A 10,452-nucleotide genomic window follows, 5' to 3' on the forward strand; every position below is an offset into this window, starting at 1 on the left:
TGTTGGCGAAAAGTTCAGGTCGTCTAACTTTTTCACGCAGCCTTTTCAGCACTTCCAAATAGTAAACTTGGTTCGCTGTCCAGTTGGTACAAATTCGTAATGAACAATCCTTCTGACATCCAAAAAGTTTAGCAACAGTGTTGCAACAAGTTCGTGAACTTACTTGTCAGACCTAATATGATTCCAAGTATATGACATTCTGGAAAAGGCAAAACTATGGAGACAGTGAAAAGATCAGAGGTTGCTAGAGATTAAGAGGAATGAACAGGCAGAGCACAGAGAATTTTTAGGGCAATAAAACTACGCTGTATGATACTGTAATGGTAAATACATGTCATTATATTTTAGTCAAAACCTGTAGAATGCACCAGGAGTGAACCCTAATATAAACTATGGACTTTGGCTGATAATAATGTGTCAATGTAGGTTCATAGGTTGTAACAAATGTACCACTGGGGTGCTGGATATTGATAGTGGAGGAAGCTTTGTGTGTATGGGGTCAAGTGATATATCGGAATTCTCTTTTCTGCTCAATTTTTCTGTGAACCTAAAACTGAACTAAAAAATAAGATATATTAAAAAATGAAAAAAAAATGGGTTAAAGGCACGTACAAGCATTTCACAAAAGAAGAAACACCTATAACCATTAAATGTATGTAGAGATTTTCAGCTTCATTAGTCATCTGGAAAATATAAATCAAGGCCCAAAGAAATACCATTTTTATACACTCCACTGGCAAAAATTTTAATGTTTAATGATGTCAAGATTTGGCAAGGGTAGAGATTGGCAAGGTGTCTTATATGTTGCTGATGAGAATGAATTTATATACTTAATTTGAAATTTCACATAGCTTATGACCTAGCAATTCAACTCCTAAGTGTGGACCCAAGGTGCCACCAGGTTGACACACACACACACACACACACACACACACACACACACACACACACACATGGTACCACCAGGCTGACAGTTAGTGAGATCAGTGGGAAAGCTAGAAAATTATCAGTAATGTGTATATGAACACATATGGGGAAAAGAAGCTACACAGTCTTCAGAAAGAAGTCTTAACACTCTTGCTACAGTTTTGTCATTTGTTGAATACTGTGAATCTACTACCATTTATGTTATTGTATAGTAATGCTTTTTATTTTGTACTAAACCTTTTTGTATATAAAAAAGGAAGAATATTAAGTGTAATTAAGAGCTGGGTTTTCATAGGGAATATAGTCAATGGTACTGTAACAGCTATGTACAGTGTCAGATGGGTAGTAGACTTGTTGGGATTATCACTTTGTGAGGCGTGTAAATGTCTAATCAGTATCTTGTTTTGTACACCTGACACTAATAATAAAAATAAATTAATTAAAAAGAACTGGATTTTTATTACTTAAGAAAAAATGGTGAATGTGTAACTTTAGAAAAAACATTTATTAACATTTGTCATCAGCCACAGCAATCACAATGATATTACTGACTACATGAAAACACAAATCTGCGTTTTCAACATCCATGAAAAAAAATTATACTTATTTTTAAACCGTAACTGAAAAAAATTGAAGGTGCATGACACTTCACTTTTCATTGAGATCAAATACCCATTCTTAATTAATTTTGCAAATTTTCAGTTCCAAGTTTTCTTGTGCATGTATAAAAAAGCTAATGTAATCATTATAAATATGCTTGTGCCATGAACAAAAGAGGAATTTTTCATGAAGTTAAATGATCCCAGATGCTTCAAGTAGAAAATCAGTTAATTCCAATAATGGTTCATTTTTTTTCTATTCAATTTATGTAATTAAAATAAAGCTTGAGTGCTCATTCTGTTGAAGATAAAACATCTGACATTAATATCAATGCTGTTACAAATTCAATTAAAAAGTTAAACTTTGAAGACAAAGGTTTTACTTTTGAGAAGATAAAATGATTACTAATTTTGGTAGAGCACAGTATCGTGGTGAAAACAATGTTCTCACTAAATTAAGAAACTTATAAAGCAAAAAGATATTCAGAGTAGGTCATAGTGAACACAAAATTCATAATTGTATCCAAACAAGGAGTAATAGTCTGCTAATTGAAATGAACACTGTAAATATTTTAAAATGTTTTTTAAAAGATGGAATAAGTGAATTATAAAATGTTTGTTATGAAAGTGATATTGAAAACTAAAAATACTTTAACATGGTAGTATGAGTTTTCTCTGCTTTCTGTCATAAGTCAGATTTTCGAAATATATGCGCCTTTGAAAACCTCCTTTGTAAATCAACCTAAGTATCTTATAATAATATTGTACTTTTATGGAAATTAGCCCTCTCAAATTTGTTTCATTTTATCCAAAATCATTGGAAATATTTGAAACTTCTAGAATACTGTGGTTATTGAAAATAAAAATTGCAAAAAAGAAGACCGAAAATTTATCTTTGACAAAAGAAAATTGGAACAAACAAATGAAATGAAGAAAGCACAAATAGTGTGCAAGATTTAAATTTGATATTCTACTATTGCGCTTTGGGATATCTCAATTTGTAGAAAAAATCCTTTGGTGGAACTCCAATATTTAATTGGATAAATTTATTTTTTATCAGAATAAAGCTGAGAAAGCTCTAGTTTTGCAGCATTGAAATTTGGCAAAACATTTCAAAGTATCATAGAGACAATTTACTGATCCTGTTTTGTCTTGTAAAAATATTGAAAAAAGACATCAGAGGTAGCACCTGGAAAACATATTTTTCTATATTTTTAAAAAATTTATAATAGGAGCCGGCGCGGTGGCCCAGGCAGTTGGAGCTCCGTGCTTCTAATGCCAAAGGCTGCTGGTTCGATTCCCACATGGGCCAGTGGGCTCTCAACCACAAGGCTGCTGGTGCGACTCCTCAACTCCCACAAGGGATGGTGGGCTACACCCCCTGCATCTAACAACGGCAACTGGACCGGGAGCGCCCTCCACAACTAAGATTGAAAGGACAACAACTTGACTTGGAAAAGTCCCGGGAGTACACACTGTTCCCCAATAAAGTCCTGTTCCCCTTCCCCAATAAAATCTTTTTTAAAAAAAGTTATAATACTTGTTATTTTGCAGTTGGAAGGATATTTTCTCAAATAAAAATATGCAGGCAGCCATTATGTGCCTTCTCATGGAAAGACACAACACTACCCATGAATTCTCGGGGGAAAAAACAACCCTAAATGTGATCAAGCCTCTAGATATAACTACTAATTTAAAAGAAATACAGGGGACAGAAAAATGTGTTTAATAATATTCTGGGAATGCAATCAACTCCAGGGAAACAGAAACAATAGGGCGTGTGTGTGTGCCTCTGTGTGTGCGTGTGTGTGTGTGTGTGTGTGTGTGTGTGTGTGTGTGAAGAGATTTATCATAAGGAATTGGCTCATGAAATTATGGAAGTCTCAAGTACTTCAGTAAACAAGCTGAAGACCCAGGAGAGCCAATACAGTAAGTTTGAGTCTGAAAGCCTGAGAACCAGGATTGCTGATTCCATAGTTTCAGTTCAAAGGTGGGCAAGCTGGAGACCCAGGAAGAGCCCATGTTTTAATTTGAGTATGAAGGCAGGAAAAAGCCAATGTCCCTGTTCAAAGACAGTCAGGCAGGAGGAATCCTCTCTTACTTGGGGGAGAGTCAGCCTTTTTGTTCTATTCAGGCCTTCAATGGATTGGCTGAGGCCCACCCACGTTAGGAAGGACAATCTGCTTTACTCAGTCTACAGATTTAAATCTTAATCTCATCCAAAAACGCCCACACAGATACACACAGAATAATGTTTGACCAAATATCTGAGCGCCCCATGGCCAGTCAGTTTGTATAGTTAAATGAATTTCTTTTGTGCAATGTGCATGAATTAACTTCTTATTAGCATTTCATCAAATAAAATAGAGAAATATAGTTCATGAAATAAATAGGGCGGAGAAGAAAGGTAGGAAAGAAAGGAGGGAGAGAAGAAGCAAAGGAAAGGAGAGGGAAAGGGGCAGATGGGAAGAGTGGGGAAGAGAGAGAAAGAAAATGAAAGGAAGAAACAAAAGAAGGCAAGGAAGAAAGAGAAGTGAAGAAAAGGAAAGATGAAGAGAGCAGAGAGAGGAAACTTCCTTATTTCCATTGCCTCCTCTCCCCAGCTTCTGTCTGTTGGAACTAGTGCTAAACCTAGCTTCTCACTGGTCCCTCTCGTAAAGCTGTTACTTCAGAAGTTGAAGGTTTCTGTCTTTAGCTTTTTCTTCCTAGGACAGGGCAGAGGAGTAGGGGTCTAATTACTATAACTTCAACTCCACAAACTCAGGTGTGTAATAAATAACACTTTTTCTTTCTTTTTTCCTCTTTCCTTTCCTTCCTTCCTTCCTTCCTTCCTTCCTTCCTTCCTTCCTTCCTTCCTTCCTTCCTTCCTTTCTGCCTTTCTTTCTGCCTTTCTTTCTAACTCAATCTCTGAATCTGAACCTCCATTTTCTCATGGTAGCAGAAAATATTACTTTAGTCATTCTTGGCTTCTTCAGTCCTTCTCAGGGTTGTGCCACAGTCCTGAAATTTTACATAATGCCAAGGAATGGTGGAGGGTGAAGCAGGAGTTTGTAGCTGACCTTCAAGTCATAGACTGTTGGTCATCAGTGGATACAGGTTACCACAGGTCACTGACAAGATGCCCACTGTCCTGTCTGCAAGGGCCCTTTAGGTCCTCAGGTGTCTGTTGCTTCTAGATTACTGATAGAACCCAGAAAACATTTTCAGGGCTTCCTATGGAAAGCCACAAGACCCGGTCCTCTTTTAAGCCATGCCACCTCCCCAAGTGTAGGGGGGATAAGGGGTGCGTCAGAAAGCAGGCCCAGGTTCCCAATTTTCTATGACCCAAAGATCACTTTTTCTTCTTCCTCTAACCACATGCTTTATCTGACTTGAGACAATAGTCTGATAAATGAAAACATTCTTCTGACTGAGAGATACTGACGGTATAAAAATATCTTTTAATTCATCTTGTAGTTTCAGCTGAAATATTGACTCCCAGAACCTAGACCTTTGCATCTATTTTTCAAGAGGAAAAAAAATATTAATTATATCCTGCAACAGGAAATTTGTAAAAACCGGTTTTTTCATCCTCTTACTTCCCAAAGTTAGTCGATTACAAAACAACTTTAGCAAGTATTCTCTGCAGGTCCCCAGTGAAACGTTAAGAGATTCTCTACTTGACCTCATTCTTCTCAACATTTGAGTTGTTTCTGGCAAAACATTGGGCATAAGAAGACAGAAATAAGGGCCGTGGGAAGGAGGGGAGGGGTTTCAATACCAAACGTGCAATGGCCACACATCATGCCCACTCTGAGGTTAAGGCCAAGTCAAGGTCAAAGCCAGGGTGGATTACCAAAGTCCATATTGAAGGTACCCCATCCCTACCCCTTCCTCACCTCCCAGAGTGCTTAGAAGGTTCTAGTCATAGACCAATCATAGGGGCTGAGGGTCAAAAACTAAGAAAATAAAATACAAGATTAGGCTAAGGCTGCAGATGCTGAATTGGGATGGATGGAAAGAAAAATTATTCAATGCCTCTCAAATAGTCTTTGCACATATCTTAATACACTTAGTGTGCCTCCCTTGATAGGGTTTGAACTACATAAATAAGCTCTTTAAAGAGGGGCTGTGTCAACATCATCTTTGTGTAACAGTTCATGCTCAATAAATATTTCCTGAATTTCGTTGAATTTAAAGTGTGAGTAAACGAAAATTTGGCAGGTGATTTTCTGTATGGACAAGTGCAGTATACAAGGAAAATTATCCAAATTATATACATTGAATGTCAAACTAGGGTAATAATTAAGACTCAGAAAGAGACCTTATTGTAATATAGATAAATTCCTGAGTATATCGCCCTAATGCTTTGCAACAGACAAAATGTCCACAAAATATCAGACATTATCAAATAGTGTATAGGGAAGAAAGAAAAACTAATAGATTATTCCCAGGCAAATAATTCAAATCTATTTAGATTTTACCTCTAAATAATCTTAGAACTTTTACCTCTGATATAATGTCAGTAAAACAAACAAAAGATACACTATTTTATTTAAAAATAGCATGATCACTATTCAGAGGGGGGGAAAATGGTACATGGAGAAAAGAATGGGGTAAAATATCACTCCAAATATTAACTATGAATATTTGGGAATTGAGGAATTAAAAGTGATATTTCCTTCATTTTTTTAATTTTGCTGTCATCCAAGCTACCACCTTCATAATGAAAAAAGAAACGTATTTTAAAAGAAGGAAAGATAAAAGTAGAAATAGAGTCCAGAAAAGGATGTCTAAAATAAGCAAGAAAAAAAGTGGATTTATGTATATGGACAAATCAAAATACATAGTATGGGGGGCCGGCCCGGTGGCTCAGGCGGTTAGAGCTCCATGCTCCTAACGCCGAAGGCTGCTGGTTCGATTCCCACATGGGCCAGTGGGCTCTCAACCACAAGGTTGCTGGTTCAACTCCTCGAGTCCCGCAAGGGATGGTGGGCTCCATCCCCTGCAACTAACAATGACAACTGGACCTGGAGCTGAACTGCGCCCTCCACAACTATGATTGAAAGGACAACAACTTGACTTGGAAAAAATCCTGGAAGTACATACTGTTCCTCAATAAAGTCCTGTTCCCTTTAAAAAAAAAAAAATACATAGTATGGGATGACAGCAGGCAAAAAAGGAAACATTATTTTATATATAAGCAAACATGGACTTACTCATCTTGAATAAGGAGAATTGATGGTGGAGAGGCAAATTTCTGACAACCAAAGGAAAAAAATGATCCTATCTCTGGTCGACAGAATAATATCCCCCTGCCACCTCACCCCAGGAAATATTCAGGTCCTAATCCCTGGCACCTGTGAATATGTTACTTTACAAGGCACAAGGGACTTTGCAGGTGTGATTAATTGAAGACTCTTGAGATTAGGACTTTAACCTCGATTATCCAGGTGGGCCCAATGTAATCACGAGCATCCCTATAAAAGGGTGGCAGGCGGCTCAGAGTCAGGGAGGGAGATATGATGGTGACCGAGGTTGGTGATGTGCAGCCACACGCTGAGGACAATGGGAAGCCTCTAGAAGCTATAAAGGGTAAGGAAACCGATTCTCCTGTGGAGCTTCCAGAAGGAACACAACCCTGCCAACACCTTGATTTTAGCCCAGTGTGAATGATTTGGGACTTCTGACCACCATAACTGTAAGATAATAAGTTTGTGTTGTTTTAAGCCACTCATTTTGTGTTAACTTGCTACAATAGCAAACTAATATACTGCCCAATCATGCATTCATTTAGCTCTGGTTATAGCCATCCACCTGTCACGCCAAACCCTCTCATGCCTCTGCCTGGAACCTCTCTCACATCCATCTGCCTAGATCCTAGATCCTATCTCGTTCTTCAAGAGTAATTGAACCCATCACTTCCCCTTGGAATCTTTGCCTGCACTGGGCCCTTCCACTGTCCAGTACCTCCAAACATGTTTCCTTTTCGGCACTTAACACACTTGAGTTGTAATCATTGATAATTGTATTCTTGCTTATACCACTTTGCCAAAGTCTTGCTTAATAGGTGGCTTTGTTACTTGTTCCCTAGTCATTTGCTAGGTCTCGCCAACAGTAAACTTGCAGAGAAGACACACATGCACATGTGTGTCTTTCCTACATATGTTGAATACAGAGTGCTTCAACCCCCACTAAAAAAAAAAAAAAAAAAAAAAAAAACCAAAAAAAACACAGCATCAAATAAATGCTCATTGAAAAAAATGAACCAGTCTATAGGCACACCTCATTCTATTGCGTTTTGCTTTATTGTGCTTCACAGGTGCTGCATTTTTTTCATTCCCTCTGTTAACTTTAATATTAACTCTATTAACTTTAACATTTTCAACATGCAGCCAAGAATGAAGCTCTGACAGTAAGCCATAAATTTACACAAGCCAGCATTGTCAGTTTTCTGCACTAGCAACACTGAGATAACACGAAAGAGTTGGGTACTTTCTTTCTTGTGCCTTTCTTTACTGAAGAGCAATAAAAAAGTATTTGAAAGATTTATCCATACATCAAATTCATTTGCCATAAATCTCTTGAGACTATTGTATTTAATTTTGCTTCGTTGTGGCAAATAAAAAAATGAACTTAGTTCCTCAATTAGACTGTTAAGTGCAGATTTTTAAAGATCACGGTGATGACAGAACTGTTACATGTTTCATCAGAATACACCTGCTTATGAGAACAGATGTTAAACACTAAAAAGGATTTACATTTAAAATGGATCATTTGCCATGTGGGCAAATACTTCTGGCATATTCATAACCAGAATCTTTATATGGTTCCAGAGGGACTCCTTATAGCAGGCTTTGCTGATTACTCATTAAACAGTTAAAACATGTATAGACATTATGATTTATCTTACAAAGCTTACCCATAGCAAAACAGACACAAAAATGAGGTAAATACTATGGGCAAGACTATGGTTCTTGGAAAGGCCAGAAGTCGATTATGTTTTGGGGAAGCTTTTCCTTCTAAGCATGTTTTTCTTTGGTGGGGGTGGGGGTGTTAATTAAGGTTTATTGGCATGGCATTTTAAAAGCTGAAACTATTTTTTTTAAAAAAGCTGAAACTATTAAGTGCTAAAAGGCCACAGAACTTAACCAGTCTGTCTTCTCATCCACCGAAACATGACATTATGTGGCACTGCAAAATCTCTAACCTTCCCCAACAGGCAGTTCAAAGACCAACATGGCCATTTTGCCTTAGTAGAGACAAGGTTTTGACTCTCACCTCTCTTAGATGTGATCTCTGCTCCAAGGACAGTTGCTTTTGTCTACATTACTCATGGAATAACACTTGATACATTCTTCCAATAGCCAACGAGGCTATAACAAGCAGCCATTTTATCTGCCTTCTAAGCCACAATAATAAACTAATATTAACCCTGTATAAGAATGAATGAAATTATTTTTCTCTGTTAGAAGTCTATACTTAGAGTTCTCTGAGATAATGGAAAAGAAGACCAACTCTGATTCACAAAGAATAAATTTATCCCATTTTTTCCTCCTCCTCCTCTCCATTCAAATAATCATACGTAGGCACTTAAAACTGGAAAAATGTAGCACTCTTCTATTAAACATTTAATTAAGACTCCAGTAGAATTTTCTTTCTTCTGTTATAAGAGTACCATTGAATATGTTGCTAAGCTTGAAGTAGAGGCTAAATGCTTTGGTGGGAATAGTTTTGGGGGTAGGGTGGGGAAATCAATGTTTTCTCATTAGTTTGTAATTGTTATGGTTCAATTCTTAAAAGGCTGAAAATTTTGCTACGTCCTTCTCCATCTCGGCATATTGTTTTTTAAGCCTCTCCGTAGTTTTTCTGTGCTCTCCATCCCCTTCAGCCTGTTTGTTGTGTTGTTCGTTCATGAAATCCTCCCACTGGATTTTATACTATCATTATAGGATTTCATGTTCTTTCATGAAATCCTCCCACTGGATTGTATGCTGGATTGTATGATTCATTAGCTATTAAACGATCATTATAACTCTTTTTACATTCCTGCTCCCTCAGTGGGAGTCTACAGACTGAGTCAGTAGCTGCTTGCAATCTCTGGAGAACTTGGTTGTCTTGCATTGTTTCTCTACATTTGGGAAGAGTATGTTCATTTGTTTCATGCATCATAATCTTCAAATTTTCAAGGGCTCGCATTTCTTGAAGACCACATTTTTCTTCAAATTCTTTCAGAACATAATAGGTTTCACCTTGAGTAACTGGTCTGTGATCTCAAAGCCTTGAACGAATTTCTCCAAGATCCTTGATAATCAGGTGCACTGGTGAGCCCACAGTCCCTAGGGAGTCCCTCTTCTTGCAGCTGCCCTCTGCAGCCTCATAACCCACAATGATCTCCATCTCTCCTCCGCTCACCCCAACCAGCTCTGCCCCCAGATGTTGCATTTTTTACAAATGGAAGGCCAGACCCTCCACTGGCAAAAATATTACTACTCACTTTATTGTGATGCTTTAGCGTGCTGGTCAGGAACTGAACCCACAGTATCTCTGAGGTATGCCTGTACTTTGTAACAAATTATTTGTCAGTAAGCAAAAGGAAAAACATCCGTGATAACATTTTATTATAATGCATTTTATTATACCATTTACTACCTTGCTATAAGAAATTAGGCTCATTTATTCAGTTAGTTTTCTCCTGGAGGAGGAACTCCCAATAGCATTTTTTTCCGAGTCGCAGTTATCTGGTTTTCATATTGATGTTCTTTCATTTCAACCACCAGATACAGTATCCAACACAGCCAAAACTTATTTGTTCTTCTGACACATATTAATTGTGTGCCTACTATGTGCAAGTACTGTTTGGGACATGGAAAAACAAACAAATCAAAGCTTATCACCTGGAGGGGGAAAGATATGCAAATAAATATTAAGCAAAACACTATAAAGA

At 37.5% G+C, this 10,452-nt stretch overlaps 1 pseudogene; it reads right to left on the bottom strand.

The window, feature by feature from the left end:
* Nucleotides 1-9,237: 9,237 nt before the first annotated feature.
* LOC109433934 (biogenesis of lysosome-related organelles complex 1 subunit 5) lies at nt 9,238-10,085 on the bottom strand (annotated as a pseudogene).
* Between the last annotated feature and the right edge of the window lie 367 nt (nt 10,086-10,452).

The sequence above is a fragment of the Rhinolophus sinicus genome, chromosome X, assembly GCF_036562045.2.
Source record: "Rhinolophus sinicus isolate RSC01 chromosome X, ASM3656204v1, whole genome shotgun sequence".
Lineage (NCBI taxonomy): Eukaryota > Metazoa > Chordata > Mammalia > Chiroptera > Rhinolophidae > Rhinolophus > Rhinolophus sinicus.